This window comes from Podarcis bocagei (assembly GCF_964188305.1).
Source record: "Podarcis bocagei genome assembly, chromosome: 4".
Classification (NCBI taxonomy): Eukaryota; Metazoa; Chordata; class Lepidosauria; order Squamata; family Lacertidae; genus Podarcis; species Podarcis bocagei.
In genome coordinates this window covers 87,189,837-87,210,810 of record NC_138128.1, presented here as the reverse complement: position 1 = coordinate 87,210,810, position 20,974 = coordinate 87,189,837, and the positions used below count along the sequence as shown (strand labels likewise).

The 20,974-nt window shown below is 41.5% G+C and overlaps 1 protein-coding gene and 1 long non-coding RNA gene across 2 annotated transcripts in view; one reads left to right on the top strand and one right to left on the bottom strand.

The window, feature by feature from the left end:
* Positions 1-20,974, top strand: part of LRMDA (leucine rich melanocyte differentiation associated) — a 775,035-nt gene that overhangs the window by 571,137 nt on the left and 182,924 nt on the right. The window lies entirely within an intron of this gene.
* On the bottom strand, positions 10,477-19,745 carry LOC308585822. The gene is made up of 3 exons (XR_014007586.1): positions 19,625-19,745; positions 11,762-11,844; positions 10,477-10,709 (listed from the first exon to the last, which is right to left on the bottom strand). It is a non-coding gene; the product is annotated as an uncharacterized lncRNA (long non-coding RNA).

Below are 20,974 nucleotides of genomic sequence, written 5' to 3'. Positions count from 1 at the left end.
GTCAATACAATTGCTAAACATATGCAATAATATAGCTTGTCGCTTCGCCCTTTGTGTTCATTTTTATCCTTTCTCTGGGAAATCTTTAGCAAACTGATGACCTGGGTCGGGCGGTGGGTGGGTTCCTTTCCTCCTACTAAGCCTGACTTCCCTTCCCGAATATCAGGTGTCATCTCCTTGCACTAGAGTTTTCATAGCCCTTAGGAACTGGATGTGGTAGTTTTCAACTGCTTTCCACATCACAGTATTGAGACCATATTGTGTAACAACACTCTCAGTATTCCTTAAACACCATTCTGATCTCATTGATCTCTGTCTTCTGTTGACCTGGGTAGGGACAATACAGCAAAGAAAAAGCAAGATAATGTAAAATTAAACATGGTACGAGGTATTTATAAAACCAACCCTTCCATTCGCTACCATTAGTCTAGCCATCACTTACAGCCCCAGAAGATAGAAAGAAATGTACCACCAGCAACTGCTGCGAAACAAACAAAAGACAATCATATGCCTGGGAGAACAGAAGAGTCTTTGCCTAGTGCCAAAAAGATATCTGTGTCGGTTGCAGTCAAGCTTCCCTGGGCAGAGTATGTCATCTTACAGAGGCTGCTACTGATCCTACCCGCTGCCTTGCAGGACATGTTCGGGAGAAGAAAAGGATGAGTGGAGTCCCTAAGATGGTTGAATGGTACCTTGGACACCTCCTTCTGGCAACTCCTGAAGCCAAGCTGGCACCAAACATATTGCTCAGCTTTCCTTTGGACCACATCAGTGAGGCTGAGAAGGGGGGTCTTGTCATCTGGGCATCCCAGGACCTCCATATACACTGCCTAGGCTTGCCCCTTGGGGAGGTCAATGCGGAGGCAGCAGTTACGAGTTATGTGTCTCCGCAGTCACAGAGTGGGCAGTAATGGGTACCTGCAGTGGGTAGCAGCATCAGGACAGGTGGGACAAAAGATCCTGTAGTTTCAGCGACTGCAGCTGCCACCAGGCATTGAGGGTACAGTCATACCTCGGGTTACCGATGCTTCAGGTTACAGACTCCGCTAACCCAGAAATAGTACCTCAGGTTAAGAACGTGCTGGCGCGGCAGCAGCAGCAGGAGGCCCCATTAACTAAAGTGGTACCTCAGGTTGAGAACAGTTTCAGATTAAGAACGGACCTCCAGAACAAATTAAGTTCTTAACCCGAGGTACCACTGTACTGAAAATTGTGGTGGCTACAGTTGCCTAGCCTAGTACCGTACTTCTCTCTCTCTCTCTCTCTCTCTCTCTCTCTCTCTCTCTCCCTCCCTCCCTCCCTCCCTCCCTCCCTCCCTCCCTCTCAGCTATACACATTAAGCTTTTTAAAAAATAAAACAGGTCCCATGCCATGTGCTTCTTCCAGGCCTGCTCCTGCAAATTTTGCTTTCCAGTGTTAATAACAGCAATGTAATACTTAGCACTATAGGCAATTGAAAGTGCTCCATATACATTGTTTTCTCATTCTTACATCTCTTTGAGATGTTGCTGTTTAGTTGTTTAGTCGTTTAGTGAGTCTTCTCTTCTCATGAGGTGGCCAAAGTATTGGAGCCTCAGCTTCAGGATCTGTCCTTCCAGTGAGCACTCAGGGCTGATTTCCTTAAGAATTGAGAGGTTTGATCTTCTTGCAGTCCATGGGACTCTCAAGAGTCTCCTCCAGCACCATAATTCAAAAGCATCAATTCTTTGGCGATCAGCCTTCTTTATGGTCCAGCTCTCACTTCCATACATCACTACTGGGAAAACCGTAGCTTTAACTATACGGACCTTTGTTATACTATACTATAGTATATACTATGCTATACGGACTCTTTGAGATAGGTTAGCATTATTAGCCTATATTGTGGAAATGCAGCCAGAGAGAGAGAGAGAGAGAGAGAGAGAGAGAGAGTCTTTTCCATAGTCCAACTAATGAGTTCATGGCAGATTTGAACTGAGGACTTCCTGATTTACAGCTCAGCGTCTTAGCTACTGTGCTGCAGCAGCTTTAAGGCCAGAAGTTCACTGCCATCTCCACCACCTAGCCTGCTATAGAAGGTCGAAAATTCATATGTTTGCTTTTCCCAGTGTAATCATTTGTTCTCCATTGCATACAAATAGAAGTATCCAAAATATACTGGAACGTGCAATGCATGAATAAAGAATAATGTGGAATTATAGCAGCTACAAAAGAGTGGGCAGAGTTACCACCCACTACCCAAACAGCCATGAATTTGTCTGCCATCCTCTCTCATTAAAGAAAAAGAGAGGCACATCTTTCCTTTGGCTTAATTACACATAATCTCGGTGACAGCCGAAACACAAACCTAAACAGTCAATCAGAGAAAAATATACACAAAATTAAGCACTTCACACAGTGTCCAACCCTTTCAATCTTTATTAATACTTTAATTATATTAATTACACTGTAGTTTAGTGCATTTGCTATTTACAGGGAGGTGGGGGAGAGTAGTGATGGAATGGATTCTAGTAAGTAATGAGTCTGAATAGAATGGGCTTGTGCTAAAATTAAGATTATTAGCAAAACCTAAAGTAGCAGTGATTTGTATAAATAAATAATTCAAGTTTATGCTTCCTTCTGTTCCACCCATTCACTCATTCTTTTTCTGCAGCAAAATGTTCTCACATGGGCTGTTGGGCTTTGAGCAACAGAGTAATTTTCAAAAATCAGGCTGCGCATTCAAGTTTCAAAAGGGTCGTTTTGCTTGTACTTAATTTGCCTGACTGCTTTGAATCTGTGTTGGTCAATGAGCCTGCTGCCCCCCACCCAACCCCACAAAAAAAAGTTTGGGAGAGGGATAAGGGGCTTGTAGGCCATTGCCAAGGTAGGGCAGCTTAACAGAGGACAGGCCTCTGTTTTAAGCTTTTGACAAAATCTGCAATGATATTCTTGTGGAGAAGCTAGTAAAATGGGGACTGGAAGGTAACTGTTAGGTGGATTTGTAGCTGGTTGAAAGACCAAACCCAAAGAGTGCTCACTAACAGTTCCTTGTCATCCGGGGGTGAGAGGAGAGAGACAAGTAGTGTGCTGCAGGTTCTGTCCTGGGCCCATTATTGTTCAACATCTTTAAAAATGACTTAGATTAAGGTATTGAGGGGATGCTAATCAAATTTGCAGAAGATACCAAACTGGGACAGGTAGCTGTAATGGTTCTAGGGGTTGCTCGTGCGTAAGCCGGTGCAAACACCTGGCTGGGTTGCCTGAGTGAACCTTTTCTATCCGGACAGCCACTCTCTCGTGCCTGTCTCAATCGCTGGCAGAATCCGTCAGTGGGCATTTCTTAAACTTCTTCCAGCAAAGAAGCTCGTTGACGCCTAGTCTCCTCCTACTCTCTCTGCGCAAAAGCCTTCTGCGCAAGGAGGGCGTAGGCAGCGGAGGACCTCTACTCTCCCCGCTGGTCCCCGGCAAGGAGTCATGGGACCGCCTCGCCGCTTCCCCCATCTGCCCCCCTTCTCCACTGGTGCTACGCTGATTCTTTTCCCCAGAAGATGGGCTGCCTCTCCCACTCCCGGGATGCTCTCTGGAATCCCTCTGGATTTTGCTCTCTCCCTCCGGCACTGATGGCTGATGGCAGTTCCCTGACAGTAGCCAATGCCACTGAAGGCAGAATCGGGATTCAGCAATAAATAATTAATAAATATGACCTTAACAGATTGAAGAACAGGGCCCAAACTAACAAAATGAATTTCAATAGGGACAAATATTAGGGTCTACACTTAGGCAGTAAGAACCAGCTGCACAAATTTAAGTTGGGGGGAATTTGGTCTTCTTTGAGGATATTTCCTTTTTTTGGTCAAATGTGTAGTAACTTTGTGTAAGTGTACAAGTGTTGTGTAAGTGAGGAGAACTGCATAATTCAGCATCAGAATCCTTCACAATCATGGGGATCACAGATTCAGAGGTAAACTGAAACAGCAGGAGATTAATCCTCCGATTGAATAGGGATTAATTGTCTTTACTCTTCATTTGAGTGTACGCTTCAGTTATTGGGAGGGGTGGAAAACTTTGTGCAAAACTTAGAAGCTGGGGCGGGAGGAATACCTGGAGCCAGATAGAAAAACAAACAAGCAAACAAACAAATGTTTTGGACCAAGGTTTTAATTAACCTTTTGAGATTTCAAATGTTGTGTCCAGCCAACTGGCATCAGAGGTTTCCCCCCCCATTGAGTATCTCATGACTTGAGTCTGATTTATGCTTTATCATAAAGCACACAGGAGGGCACACACTCCAATGCACTCGTTCTGTTAGTGCAAGGATTTATGCTTGTGCAACAGAAGTCACACACCCCACCACCAGTGGCAGAGCTTCATGCTCCAGCACCGGGGCGGGGTGGAGAGCAGGCAGGGCGGGGGTGGTGCACGTCCCAGGGGCAGGGCGTACCGCCCGTAGGGGCGTGGCATGCATCTTGGGGGTGTGGCACGCTGCCCGTAGGGGCGTGGCACCCAGCACGGGCGGGGTCGCAGCAGCAATAGCACTTCACCGGGATCGCACTGCCAGGGATGGTGTGCTCCCCCTGCCAATGCCCCCCTGCACCCTCTCCAAATCTTATGGAGGGTTGGGAAAACCTGCAGAACAAATTTAAGGAGCATGTTGTTCATTGTGCAAGCACGAATCCTTGCACTGATGGAACGAGTTACTTAGTGCTACACTGAATGGCAAATCATAAGAACTTGCATCAAATCTGATAGAAATGTGAGGTAAAATCTGTTAAAATTGTTGTAAAGAAACTTTGATGCAACAGGAGGTTAAACTTAGAACACACACATTTTTCTTAACATTGTAAGAGTTGCCCAATGACTGGTTTCAAAGTGGCTCTTTCCCTAGGTTTCAATTCTCTGGTGATGTTCCACAGAATTGATTCTTTCCATAGAACCTGGTCATAGAAAATTCTGGTTCCTGCTATCGTTGCAGACAGTGGCATATGTACACATAACATAAATAAAACACAGCAACTGTTGTGCTCTTTGCCCTTTGTTTTGTTTCGCCTCTGTAGTGCTTCTGATAACCGGAATTATTGTCACACGGAGAGTTCTATATTCCACTAAAAGTGTGATATCTCTGAGAACAGATGATGGCTTTATTGCATAAACTTTTGTCGTTGGTGAAGTGCAGCCATAAAAGCCTTAGTCCTGGTCCTTTTATGACTCCTTTTGTTCAGGAGAATCTAATGGAGGAAAAACAGCGCTGAGATGTGAAAAGGCTGCTTGTTTACGATTCTATCCAGATTCCTAGCTTGCCTTTCCCCCCCTTCAATAAAAGGAAAGGAAACCAGCAGGAAAATTACAATACAGAGCACCTCCCGGATTTCTTTCACCATTCCCTCTCATCTGTGTATCAAGCCACAAGGCAGCTGTTGAACAAGTAATATCAACAAAGCCATCTTTTAGCCCTTTGATTTTAGGCTATTCATATCTTCTGCCCTGGAATGAAATGACTTTCACAATTAAAACAGCGAAATCAATGCCGTATCTATTGTCATGTCTTCAGGAGAAAAGCTTTAATTACAACCGTCGTTAGATAACACAATCATTACACCTCCTTAATCTCAAATATAAAACCAGTCTTCTTTGAGTGCTACACTACCCTTTTTCTTTCATTTTTTTAAATAAAATGTGAATGGCTTTTTATCTGAGTACTTCAATTTGCATGGCTTTGCTTCAAGGCAGCTCCCCGTGATATGTTAATTGCAGAGTGCTTTAAGTACTAAAAGATTAACATAAAACCCTTTGCAAACAAGCTAATAGTTTATGATAATTTTTGCACGGCCTTTGTGTGTCTATCACTGCATTGCCTCTAGCTGTAATTTTATAAAGAAGCTGTAAAATATCATTTAAACAAGTTCATTTACACATAATTATTATACCAGAATCACATTATTCAATTTAGATACTCCAGCCTATTAACAATCCATGAACTAAAATGTAATTAAACTATTTTCCTTTTATGAACCTATTCATTACAATGTGTGGGAGATGGATCTTTCGGTTTCACTAAGACTTTCAGCACTTTGTTGTCGAAATTGACAAGTCTGGCACTCATTTTGTGCCTTTAATTATATTAAAAGTACTTCAAGACAGCTCAGATAAAGAATATATTTAGAAAAAGAATGCTTAGAAATGCCAATGATGGTGCCATCGAGAAATTTATATTTATTTCTCACCCACACAATTTTTGCTCACTTAACAGTGGAAAATATGATCAGGAGTATTATTGAGATTATTTTTTTTCCTGTTGGGTTTCTAAGCAAGTTTCCCCCCCCCCCACCTCCCACCGCTCCAATATAATTTAAATCATTTTACCACACTGCTCTTTTCTATAATATCTATTCTATTTTTAAACAATAAATTGAACTCTCTAAGGCAGATAATTATATACCATAGATATTGTGTACATTTAGATCGAATGCATAAAAATGGAGTGGAATGCATATTTCGTTTAGCGTAAATGGTGAATATCACACTGGTTTATAGTTCTGGGTTGCATGGAATTGCTCCTTTTATTGGATTAAGGGGGGGGGCAGTGGCTCAGCTAAGTGATCATCATAACCAGTTTCTGTTTCTCTTCCCACTCAAGCCTTTGGGATGGGGTGGTCTATAACTTGATATGGAAACAACAAAATCTAGTTTGTTTTTAAATGTCCTCAATGCTTTTTGTCTTTTTATACATCTGACTCAATGAGCTGTGGTCCACAGAAGTTTCTGCTGTGATATATTTCTTAGCCACGGGATTCTTTTCCGTTTAAGTTTCACAAGGTTATTCATCAGGAATGCTTGCCTGAAGCAAAAAAAAGTATGTAACAAAATGGAATCCTCCTCCTCAGTGCCAACATCTGCTAGGCTGTCCTGAGACCAAAGGAAATAGTTGAACATCCAGTGTTAATTGGGTCATGGATAATTTTGACCCACAGTAGCTTGGTCAGTGTGCGTTTGGCTGCCATTGCAGTGTTGGGGTTAGATGATGAAGGGTTTGTTTGTTTATTTATCTAGAAGATTTATAAACTGCTTGATCACTCTCCAAGCAGTGCACAAATACAATAGAAGCTGAAACTCAATTCAAATGCACAAACCAATTAAAAAACAAACATGCATAAAACCATAATAATGAAAAACAAAGATAGAAATCAATAAACCTTTATAAAGGTAACTAAATTGTATCACTGGATACAATTTCCTATCTGATTCAGACCAGGAGTCTTGGGAATTAGCACTATATCCTTTTTTACTGTGCCATCGGAACAGCTAGTCAGAAGAAGGAAATTCAACAAGCAAAAACCTTCCTAACTAGAGCCAGAGCAAGGAGAGAGAGAGTATTGGGGGTGGTGAACAAAAGAAAAGAAAGCCTTAAGACTTGTTCACATATGAGCATTATTTAGCTGTTAATCCACTTTTCACCCATTAGGCCAGAGTATTTGAATTGGTATATGTGGACTAACTTTGGTCTTCCCTGTTCATACTAGTAGGTGTTCCGGTTTGTTTTTGTCCCCACTTCTGATTCGTTGATTCAATATGCTGATTAAATACTGACAGATAGCTTTTTTATAACCTTGGTTATAAAAAATATCCCTGTCCAGGAAGTGTACAAAAGCATACCAACAATTGTAAATGCTTAGTGCGCACTTTTGCAGCTTTCTGATTTTGTGCAAATCTGAGGGATCATGGTCCTGCAACACTTATTGCATCCTCACATATGCTGGTAGAAGACAACAGATAGTGTTGGTGCGTTGACTCACCATAAAGCAGGGAGGCTCATGCACAGATGGCACACACAGTGACTTCTGGAATGACAGAGCTGATGTATCTGTAGAAAATGTAATGGTGTTCAAAGGAGTGAAGATGTGCCCAGAGATGCTGGGTGGGATTCACCAAGGATATATTGGAATGGTAGGCTGTGAATGATGGACAAGGGATACAATGTGCTAGTCCAATTTAAAGGCCTAAATTGAAGATATAGTCCAAAACTGTGACTATTGTGCAAACTGAAGTCAGAATTGCAGAAAGTCCATGGCAATCAGGAGTCCACCCAGCAGGAGCTGCTTGCCATATATTAGCAACAGATCTGTTCAAGTAAAGTGGCAAGCCGTATCTGCCTACAGTTAGTGACTACAGTTATTACTTCAAAGTGACGCAATTACAAAAAACAAAAAAGCAAAAAATGCTTGCATGTGCTGTAATAAATCAGAAGAAGACTAAATTTGCTAGGTGCAGTATTCATGATAATGAGCCTTGGTACACATCAGAGGAACTTTATAATGTTTACACATCCAACAAGGGCAATAGTTTAGTTGAAAGATATGTGATGTTATTGTGGTATTGCAGAATATGGGGTGTTTGTTTTGAAGTTTGAGTTAGGGTGGTCATGTTTATCCTTTACAGTGAAGAGTCCTCTGTTTGAAGGATCTGGCAGAGGATGGTCTCTGGAAAAAGTACTCTCTTTGAAAAATTGCCTGGTTGAGGTCTGGATTGAAGATAAAGAATTAGAGGAAGGGAGAGCAGGGGCTTTGAAGTTGCCCTTCAAAAGATGCCACCAAAAGAGCAGGTGCACAAGTGATCTGATCTCAGCCTTCCTCTCTATGGTGAGATCAGGGCTTTTTTTCCAGCTGGAACTTGTTGGAACTCAGTTCTGGCACCTCTTGGGTGTGTGCCATTGCTATTCTAAGAGAACGAGGGAGATGTTCATGATGAGTTCCGGCACCTCTTTTTCTAGAAAAATAGTACTGGGTGAGATACATGAGATTTCTATTTAAATTATTGTTATTATTTCAAAATATACACAAAATGTAGCATATGGAGATGTGTCCTCTTTTTTGATATGTAACTGACCACCCTTATTTTACTTACTTGTGCACATTTCAGGTGTACAGTATTTGAAATTTGCATAAGCTCAATGCATTCTAAGAAAACCATGACCTGATGCAAATTTAAGGTCCTGAAAAAATAAAATAAAAAATACAGAACTGATGGTGTGGACGCTTGTTAACAATGAACACTGGGTTGGTCACTATTAGATAGGCTTTTGGTCTGATTCAGCAGGGCTCTTCTTATATTTTGTGACTTGTGACTTGCTTTTATAGAAATCCCCTTTACACAATGCCTGCACTGCCTTTGGGGTGTGTGGGAGAAATTTGGATGTCCATTTTTAAAAGTTCATGTCACTGTCAGCAAGGAACAAACAGTTGCCAAACACCAGTACAGGAGCTACCTTTTTAAGCATCTATTCTGAGGAACTCAGCTTGTACATGAACCTAACAGAGGTGTGTAAACTCATGACACGCTCAGTATGAATTATGGGCAGAAGACTAGTTTCAAAGGCAAAGGTCATGATTTTGCAATACTTTTAACATGTTGTGAGATGGATAAACTTAAGGAGCATCACTAGTGGCAGCCATTAACATAGGATGTGAGCTACCATCAGCTCCTGTCAGGAATGTCTGTCAATGTGCCATGGAGACTTTCCACTTGTTCACAGCAATCCATGAGGGAAGCCATTGTTCTCATTATGGCTTTGCATTGTGGATCAATGGCCCAGTACAGCCTGTTTCAAGCGGTCTCCACTTGGCTTTCATAATGCATAAACTGGCCCTAAGCCATCAAACTTTATGAAATCTCTCTTGTAGCAGAGTTATAGCAGCGGACTAAAACAATGGAGCATCTCTACCATAAACTGAGTGGTTAGGACAGTTACTTAAGGAGAATATTATAACATTTTCTATTCTACAAGGGTATATTTCCTTCTCAGAAATGACAAGCATGCTTGTTTAAATTTGTGTTTTACCTCAGTGTTCCAAATCCAATTGCTTCTGATGTATCAGGGAAGAACGTTTATGAAGCAACCACAATGTATAAAGAAAAACATTTTTTCATTTCAGTATCTTCCAGGTCTTTCCAAGCCTCCATTACTTGGGCTGTCACCCCGTCACTGCCTGAGGTGCATTCCAGCTCTCTGCTAAAGAATATGCTTTCCCACTAATGGGGATGTTCTTGCAATGGGAAATGTAATTTTCCACTCCATTACAAGTAGTGTGTAAAAGGACCTTTTTCCTCACTGCACACAGATCAGTTCCCAATGAAATCCTATTCACTAAATATTACAATAGCAGACTCCACTTCAAACACAGGTGCTTGTCATGGTGCTGGGCAAACAGCCTGGATCAACCATGAACAAAACCTGCACATTCGATGTTTGGATGTCTATCACAATTTAACAAAAATAGGGGGGGAATCAGCATGCTTAGTGAAGGGAGGCAAGAGAAGGATGATAAAGAAAGGACTTAATGGTGTGTTCCTCTGACTATTTCCCTGCTGTTTTGCTCTTAAATCTAACGACCATGCGCATACTAGGAGTAAGTCATGTTGTACCTGCAAAACTCTAATGATGAAAAATAACCAAGCAATTTCCTTTAGAGAAAGCAAAATGCAAAACATTGGAACAAAACCATAGCGCTAATAACAATAACCTTGGGCATTAAATAATATATTTGCGTGGTGACACATTTCTCTGCCACATTTTCAGTAGCATGCATTTTGATCATTACACAAGATGCTGTCCTGTGCCCGCAGCATGAAGAGAGAGGAGCGAAATTGCTGCAGGGATTAAGTTAAAATGGCCACAATTACAGCTTGGTGTCCTGATCTGGAAACAGCTTCTCTGCTTACAGCGGAACCCACAGCCTGTCTGCTCAGAGAGGAGTCTGTAAAAAAAAAGGCCAGGTCAGGATATCCAGTTATATAAACTACTTCTTCTGAGATGGGCTGGCCTATGCATAAGTGCCCTCTGAGGTCCCATAAGGGATCTCCATGGGGTCATGGGGAGGGGCAGGATGTAATGGAAGCTGCAACCAATCCAGCATATTGAGTTGGATCATTGGATTCGGCCTAGCCCGATTGGCCCTGCATCTCCAAGATCCTAGGCAGATGTCTACCCAAAAATCAAATAGGCTTTTAAATGGAATTACTCTGGATTGAGTCTGGGGGTCTTCTGCATGCTTAGAATGTGTTCTACCACTGAGTTAGGCTATTATTGCATACTTTTTTAATTGGATGCAGTCTAAGCAAAAGGCTGTTGTTCGGTTTATCCGCTGTGCTCTACCATAGAAGCTTTTGCAAAAGTAAATTTATATTATCACAGTAAATCAGCCAATCAAACTTCATCCATTTATTAATGGGCCTATGTTCATTTGAGTAGCCATATTGCTTACATGCACATAATTTTCATGTCGGAGGTACCAACAAGACAAATTGCCTCTGGGGCATGCTCATAGTAGGATTCAAGATGGAACATTCTTGAAATGTTTTGGCTACACACAAGCACACTTGTGAAGTGTAACTTGCGCACATTTAACCTGCATGGATTCAGCTTTATACATTTAGCCAAAAAGGGGGGTAGGTGTCCGGGGAATTTTTTTGGCTTTATGTGCGATTTCCAGAACATGTTGAGAGTCACCTTTATACGCATAGACACAGACACTTATATACACGCTATACGTGTGTATATGTTTTCTGGAGAAATGGCTAGAAATTCTTAAACAGAATGGGGCTTTTAATAAATTTTGCAAATGTGGTTGGAATTCCATGGCAATGATGACTACCATCAATCTTGGAATTCGGCTTCTCAAACTCATCCAGCTCCGAACCTTCATTTTCAGCCCGTGAAAGTGCTTATATAGGCAAAATGGCTTGCAGAATAGTCTCTGCTAAACAAAACAAAACCTCAAAGGGGCTCCCTACAGTCAGGGTCACAGACCTTCATTCCTTATGGCTGTATGGCTTCTCCTCACCTTCCCTTGGCTGTTGGCCTGCCTGGGCAAACACCACTGAATACCTGATCTGGAAAGAGTGAACAGCATATTGGAGCAAGTATGCTGAGTTGGGTCCACCCCATTTGCTTAAGCTATTGGATAAAATGAGTCCCAAACTTGATTTTCAGTCTGCTTGTTGTGCCTTTCATTTCAGTTTCCTGAATAGCAGGAGCAGCAGTTGTTGTTATCAATGCTTTTTTGTGATAGTACACCTTGAAACAGATACAGTGGTACCTCGCAAGACGAAAAACTCGCAAGACGAAAAACTCGCAAGACGAAAGAGTTTTTCTTTTTTTGAGTTGCTTCGCAAGACGAATTTCCCTATGGGCGTGCTTCGCAAGACGAAAAGGTCTTGCGAGTTTGTTTCCTTTTTCTTAAAACCGTTAATACCATTAAAACCGTGCTTCGCAAGACGAAAAATTTGCAAGGCGAAAAAACTCGCAGAACGAATTAATTTCGTCTTGCGAGGCACCACTGTAACTGACTTGTTTTTTTTTTACTGGCATCCACAGCACTTTATCTCAAGATATGAATACCAGCATCACATTTTTAAAAAGCATCTTATTATTGCAATTCAAAAACAATTACAATTAATTAATTAATGACTCACCTTTTACATGTCTGTATCAAGGCAAACAGCTAAAAATAGCTTTTAAAGCAGTACAAAAAAACCCCATTAAGATGAATCTTAAACTAATACAAAACCCAAGGCAAACTGCAAAAGCCTATTGTTTCTGGAAACTACAAATAGTGGGTACAGAGTTCTGGGACCTGGGTTTTGCATTGTTTTTGAACCATAAAGTCATTCAGATAAGTTGATGAAGTAACAAGGCAACCTGCGGTTGAACTACTTGTCAGGTAGGCAGATTTAGTAAAATATGAGGGACGCGGGTGGCTCTGTGGGTTAAACCACAGAGCCTAGGACTTGCCGATCAGAAGGTCGGCGGTTCAAATCCCCGCGACGGGGTGAGCTCCTGTTGCTCGGTCCCTGCTCCTTCCAACCTAGCAGTTCAAAAGCACGTCAAAGTGCAAGAAGATAAATAGGTACCACCCTCTGGCGGGAAGGTAAAACGGGGTTTCCGTGCGCTGCTCTGGTTCGCCAGAAGCGGCTTAGTCATGCTGGCCACATGACCCGGAAGCTGTACGCCAGCTCCCTCAGCCAGTAAAGTGAGATGAGCACTGCAACCCCAGAGTCAGTCACGACTGGACCTAATGGTCAGGGGTCCCTTTACCTTTACCTTTATCCATCAACTTTCAAAGTGTATACCAAAGCAAATGCTTGAAATACTAGTCTTTTGTTGTGTATTTAAATTTTAGTGTTGCAGTTTGTTTGTTAACGTTAAACAGCCCCTGCCAGTTATAAACAGCAGAAGGGTGCATGATAACCTGCCATTTTACACCTTTTCATTTGCAGATTCCTCGTGTAGAAATGCTTTTGCATAATAGCTTGTTTTTAATTTTAAATGGACAAAACATATTGTTTGTGACTTCCTGCTGGCATCAGAGCTAATTCCAAAGCTTTCAAACTTAGCTTGAAATAGCTGGTGAAGCAGTATGTGTTTGTGTGTGTTAGTTCAGCTTTATATCTGTATTTGTAGTCAGTGCATAATAGCTCATTCTAAGAGGATCACTTCAAGGGGATATTATCTTTCTCTTCAAAGGTAATGGCTGAAAGAAACAATGGTTTAAAGCCACTTTGAGGTTAGAAACCTCCACTTAGGAAATGAAAGTTAATTTGATTAGAAAAGATGCTTAATTAAGTCTTTCGACTATAAGTTTGCCATTAAGGAGAACTCTTCATGTCATACGTTTCGAAGGAAGGCAGATTACAGTTTAGAGATAATTACTTCTCTTTCTGAAATGATACTTGTCCTAATTTTATTAAAATGAATATGATCAAGGTCCTCAATCAAATGACAAAGAAAGCAGTCAACCAATTACACTTAGCATGGTCAAATACATGTGCTCTACTTCCATGTTATGTAGTAGATCTTAATTAAAGCTGCTGTCATAAGTTACAGCTCAGTATAGGAGAAGGTGGTTCATACTCAGGAATGTGTCTAACAGTTGCTGAAAAGAAACTGATTGAACTGATGGATAATTCACTCCAAGTTTTGGGCAAGTTTTTTGAGTTCTTTGGGGTTTTCTGTTCTTCTTGAGAAGAACAGTTCTGCCAGTAATAAAAGAGAGAAGAAATGTCCAAACATTTTGGAGTAATCAGCTGGAGGCCTGGAAACTGAAAGTAGCCCCTGAAAATATTGTTACAGGTTAGTGGGAGAACAGATCCCTGGGTGCAAGATTTCCCCCTCTAGATTCTTGGGTGCTGGGGTTTAATCCGAGCTGACAGGTTGAGCTTTTATTTTTATCTAACTACTTTGGATCCATCCTTGATGGAAATAGAAAGATGATAAGTGAAATTGCTACCATCCTATCCATAGTGATACATCCTATCTAAGGTGAGCCCTTCTCTGTGTTCTGCTATGGCCTGATACTACTAGGTTTATTATTGTTGTTGTTGTTGTTGTTGTTGTTGTTGTTGTTGATTTTCCATTTTATAATATTTAATCACATCATCATTATTCACTTTACTTCTTTAGCTCTTAAGAGCATATTGACTCCCCTCCCTCCCGCCTCGTGATTTTCAAAGTTAACCTCTATATCATAGCACTTATACATTTTCCAGTTTACAATTCACTCATCTGAAGTGTCTTAATTTTAAATAAATATAAAAAAGGTAAATACAGTTAATGTTGCAAGTCTTCTTACAACCCTGCCTGTGTTGTTAGTTGCTTGGAATGCTTGATCATGCTGGTTTCGGATTTTCCCAGTCAGCTTCGCCAGTCCCACAAAGTCCATCACCTTCATCTGCCACTCTTCTTTTGTTGGTACTTCTTGTTCCTTCCATTGGCCTGATACTAGGTTGATCAGGTCACACAAGTTGGCCTTATCTATGGCTGCACCCCAGGAGTGGAATTTTCCCCCATGGGCTTATTTCACTCCCTCCCCTTATTTCATTGAATACTTTTTCTTTAAGGCAGACTTTATTATTATTATTATTATTATTATTATTATTATTATTATTAACCTGAGTTTTTATGCTGACTCTGATGGCTTTGATTGATGAACCTGCCATGTTATCTCTTATTGTTATTTCAGAATTGTTTTAATTTGCTTGTAATTCTTGAATGCTGTTAGCTATCTTGCATGCTCTTTTATAGTCAAAACGAGGATGTACGTGGCGTGGTAATGCAGAGGCAGGCTTTTTCACTGCTGGCACCACTCCTGTGCTGAAACATGAGAGTCCCCATCAATGTTGGCATTCCAGCAGCTCCTAAAGACACACCTTTTTTGCAGAGTATTAAATTGTTATGCAGTTATTTTATTTTTTACTGTGTATATTAATTAAGGGTGCTCTAATGTTATATTCCCTTCTATCATCAGCTTTGCTGGTGGACCTAGTGTGTCGGAAATTGAGGCCTGATTGCTTCTGTTACCAGACTGTCAAACAGAGAAACCCAGTCATGTATGAATGGCCTAAAGCAGGCAACAAGTGACTGGCACAAGCACCCTGGAAGTCCTTGCTTGGGCAGAAGTTATCACCTTGGGACACTATCACTGAAGTAACTACCTTTCAGGCCTTGACTATGTGGACAAGAAAAGCTGTCCATTGTGTATCAACATGGGACACGGGTGGCGCTGTGGGTTAAACCACAGAGCCTAGGACTTGCCGATCAGAAGGTTGGTGGTTCGAATCTCCCCCAACGGGGTGAGCTCCCGTTGCACAGTCCCTGCTCCTGCCAACCTAGCAGTTCGAAAGCACATCAAAGTGCAAGTAGATAAATAGGTACCACTCCGGTGGGAAGGTAAACGGCGTTTCCGTGCACTGCTCTGGTTCGCCAGAAGCGGCTTAGTCATGCTGGCCACATGACCCGGAAGCTGTACCCCGGCTCCCTCGGCCAATAAAGCGAGATGAGCACCGCAACCCCAGAGTCAGCCACGACTGGACCTAATGGTCAGGGGTCCCTTTATCTTTATGTATCAACATGGCCATGATTTCCAAGTCTGCAGGATAGCGACGCGATCACAACTGGAACCTGTAGGAACTTTAATGGAATAGTTTACTGGTATTTAGCATGTTAGGTTGCAGCTAGGGTCGGTTTAGCCTTTGGCTAAACAATGGAAGCATCCTCGATCAATATGGAGTTTTGAGTTACTATTCAGAATTCATGTTGCTTTTATGTGCTTTTACACAGTTCTGCCTTATAAAAATATTTCCTATGGGTGAGCTCCTAAGTATTATGGTATATGTGGGCTATCAATACAGTTTATAAGATGTTAGAATGTCAGAAATATAAAATTGCTCAGGGTTGCAAGTGGATTATTTCTATAGTACTGACACCAGGATTTGTTATCTAACAGCAGAAGTGTGTGCCAACTTCATTAAAGTTTAAAAATTCACAGTTGAAATATTACCTTGAACCTCATTTTCTAATTCTGGCATGTCTCCTGTTAACCTTCCTCCTCCCATCCTCAATTTTTATTTTGCTGTGTGCAAGCTGATGCAATGTTATTAAATGCTCTAAAAGAACAGTTGCAATAAATGGCTCCCTTTTTCTTGATTAACAGGATTCTCTATCTCCTGTGTTTGAAGCTATAAATTAATTGCTTTTGGTGGAAAAATTGCAATCAAGGCTGCTCATGGATTATAATATTTTTATGTAGCCTTGCATTTTTTGCACCTCCTTTTCTACTACCAAATATTTCAGGAGCATCCCCCTCATCTTTTGGTTGCACCCTTTCATCTAGCATTGCTTTGTGTTTTCTGGAAACGCTGGACTTTCTGAAAAAGGGATTTGGATAATAAAATAAACTTGCCAGTGAAGCTCTGCAAGCTCTGCTGACAAATATTCACATTCATAGCTGTTGCTTCACCATGAATCCAAGGTTCAAATCCCCACTTGGCCATGAAGCTCACTGAGTGAATATTGTGCAAGCCACTAATCCTCAACTTAACCTACCCCACAGGGTTGTTGTGATGGTAATATGGTTGGGAAACCATATATCTCACATAGAACTCTTGGAGAAAAGCTGGGATATAAATAATAATAATAATAATAATAATAATAATAATAATAATAATAATAATTTTTATTTATACCCTGCCCTCCCCAGCTAAGGCCAGGCTCCGAGTGGCTTACAAGCAATAATAAAAACAAGTTGAATGGTTACAACTTAAAAACAAAATTAAAATACAACATTAAAATATTGAAACATTAAAATATTAAAATGTAGCCACCTCACTGGAGGAGAAGGAAAAGAAAAAAGAAAGAGAGGGAGGGAATCAAATTGGCTCCAAGACAAAGGCCAGGCGGAACAACTCAAACTTACAGGCCCTGCAGAAAGAAATCAGATCCTGCAGGTCCCTGGACTCATGAGGCAGAGCGTTCCACCAGGCCGGAGCCAGTGTTGAAAAGGCCCTGGCTCTGGTTGAAGCTAATCTAACTTCCTTAGGGCCCGGGACCACTAGGGTGTTGCTATATATGGACCTTGAGGCTCTCCGTGGGGCATACTGGGAGAGGCGGTCCCATAGGTACGAGGGTCCTAGGCCGTGAAGGGCTTTAAAGGTCAAAAGCAGCACCTTAAATCTGACCCTGTACTCCACCGGGAGCCAGTGCAGCTTGAAAAGCACTGGGTGAATATGCTCCCATGGCAGAGACCCTGTGAGGAGCCTTGCTGCAGCACTCTGCACCTGCTGGAGTTTCTGGGACAGCTTCCAGGGCAGCCCAGCGTAGATGTAAACAAATGTAAACAAACAAATAAATAAAATGTTGTGTGAAAGTGAGCTGTCAGTTAGCTATTGCCTGGGTATAATAACAGCACCCTTTGGGATTGTTGAGCTGAACTTACCTATCCCCACTCCCCACCCCCCATTTCAATATCAAAATTTGAATTTGCTGTAAGAGATAATCTTCCTTGGCAGCATGATTGTGGAACTTAGATGGCAATTGAAACATACTGATTAACTACTGAAAGTATGTGTGTGTGTTTTGTTCAAGCCCTGGGTACCAAGTATGGCTGAAATAAGTGCTGGGGCTGTATATTGCAATATCCAAGCTTGGAGAAGGTCCCTGATGGCAAAGGAAGGTCCAAAATATTTCTTCCATGCAGTTTCCGGGGGAATTTACAGAACAAAAAACAGTCATAGAAATTTGCAACAAAGGGTGATGGATCAACAGGTAGAAAAGTAGTGCTTTAACCTTTCTCCTCAGGAAGGTTTTTCCTTTCAAAACTATCACCCCTAAACTACTCCTCTCCTTCAAAGAGAAAAGCTCAGACCTGTATTCTCACCCAGTAGAGGATAGTTCATTTGTTTTGTTTAAGCATTTCCTGCCCTTCCAAAACGGATTTTTGTTTGTTTGCTTAGAAAGGGAAAGTTACATATGACTGTGTAGCGTGGATGTGAGCAAAAGCTCAAGCAGTGTGTGTGTGTGTGTGTGTGTGTGTGTATCTATCTATCATCTATCTATCTATCATCTATCTATCTATCTATCTATCTATCTATCTATCTATCTAATCTAATCTATCTCTGTATATCTATCTATCCCTCTGTTTAAACTCTCCCCCAGTCCATGTGACCAAGAGTTAGATAAATAGTTTTGGCCTAGCTCTGAAACACACACTGAAATTAAATGGCGGAACTGTGCTGCTGTGTGGGAGATGAGCAGTGCCTGCATTTCTAATAGCAGTAGCCTCAGGAGTCTGCTGTTTATTTATCAATTGTTAATTGACTCGATGTTTACTCATGATTGCAAACAGATGATTAATTTATCCCAGACTTTTATGACTATGATAGTGAAGAGATCATTAGAAAGACGGATTATAATAGAGTTCTCTGCACTTATGAGCCTTCTAATAAAGATTGACTAATATAATTAGATATAGCTTTATAACAAATACTATTAAACTGACTCTGGGTTTTTATTTAAATGCACTGGCCTGCTATCTTAAACTTATTAGCCATGTGTGGGTTAAGGAGAACCCCCTGCTAGCGCTGTTTACTCTTCTCTCGCCATCAGAGATTAAAGCTGCAGCGTGCTTGGAGGGCAAGTTGTGGTATTATGTTATTTGTTCGAACACATTTCTCTGTCAACCTTCCCCACCATCAAGATGACTGCCACAAATTAGTGGGGGGGGGTATACCATTTTAGTTGTAGGCTTTTAAATGGGGATCATTTTCAAACTTTGGTGCTGAGGATCAGTTGATTGAGATAATGCAGGGAACTAGCATTAGGCTCATTCATTTGAAGCGGCTGGCATGTTATTTGCATAAATCCATTTAATAGAAGGATGGATTAGAATTACCTGAGATTATATTAAAAAAACAACCCTACAAAACATTTCCCCCCCTCCCAGAAAATCCTCTTTCTCCCTTTAATTCTGAAGCAGGAGTTTGTGGACGGGGTAGAAAACAGAATATAGCATATACACATATAGAGCCAGTGTGGAGTAGTGGGATATTGGACTGTTGCAATATATGGGTCCAAATCCCCACTGAACCATGAAATTCATGGGATGACTTGGGTCAGTCCCTGTGATCTACTCTACGCATGCCTCAGGATGAAGTGATGTACCAGACTGTCAGTGGAAAATACCAATTTAAAATGGGACTTTCATCTTACAATGAACCTCAACTCTATCCTAGTTTTTATTTCTTCTTCTAGAGAGATATTACACATAAGAGAACGCAAATATGGGATTTTCCACCAACAGCATGGAATGATTTTAGCCCACCTCTTGACCTAGCATACCTCACAGAATAAAATGGATAAAACCATTGTCTTCTTCAGTGGAATCAGGGAACAGGAATGTGGGGGAAGGACGACGACATCTGCTGCAGCAGAATTTGCCACTGTTGTAGGCTTGTGGTGGTGATAGTGATTAAAGACAGGTTTGGTTTGGCACATGATCCCATTGTTAGGTATGCTAGGCTCAGGCAGTGACTGTCTCAAGATGAACTTCATAGCTGATAGGAAAATGAACCTAGGTCTCCAGCCAAAGCCCAATGTCATAACCACTAAACCATTTTTTACTAGCTTCTTATTCTGTCACTGTCAGCTGATCCTAATAAAAAGGGCACTATGCTATCTGACAGGTATATACATATACATATACTGTACATATACATATACATATACATATACATATTTAACAGTTGCTTGCAGTTGCGGGCTCTCCTTGAGGGCATGGCTATGGACTTTCTCTGCTAGTGTGGTTTCAGGGACAAACTCCTGCCTTCAAAATTTTATCACTCTGCTGCTGATATTCTGCCTTGAGTTCACTGGAGGAAAAACAGGTTTAAACTGATAATATGTTGAACATCACATAACAAAACTTATCACTTGCTTTCCCATTAGGTAAAGGTAAAGGGACCCCTGACCATTAGGTCCAGTCGTGACCAACTCTGGGGTTGCGGCGCTCATCTCGCTTTATTGGCTGAGGGAGCCGGCGTACAGCTTCCGGGTCATGTGGCTAGCATGACTAAGCCGCTTCTGGCGAACCAGAGCAGCACACGGAAATGCCGTTTACCTTCCCTCCAGAGCGGTACCTATTTATCTACTTGCACTTTGATGTGCTTTTGAACTGCTAGGTGGGCAGGAGCAGGGGCCAAGCAACGGGAGCTCACCCCGTTGTGGGGATTCGAACCGCCGAGCTTCTGATCAGCAAGTCCTGGGCTCTGTGGTTTAACCCACAGCGCCACCCGGGTCTCTTGCTTTCCCATTAAAACCTCATAAATTAGCTAAGAATACCGTCTTAATTTAAAGTTCATGCCCTGGTTTATATAGGATTTGCACAAAGTAAATGAACTCTTGGTCAGATAATTTCCACTTTCCACAGTATAGAATTGTATAGTTCTGAATATCAGGGACTAGAGACAAACAAAAGGAAGTCCATGTTTTCCTTGGTAATTCCCTCAGTTATCTCAGAAGCAGACTTGTAAGTGCTCCCTGTTGGAAAACAGAATACGTGTCTGGACTGGTCGGAACCAGAAAGGCAGTTCTGAAATGCAAACATTCCATACGTCTCTCACTCCTTTTTTGATGTTACATACCACTTAGATCAGGAGTGGGGAAACCTTTGACCCTCCAGATGTCGCTGAA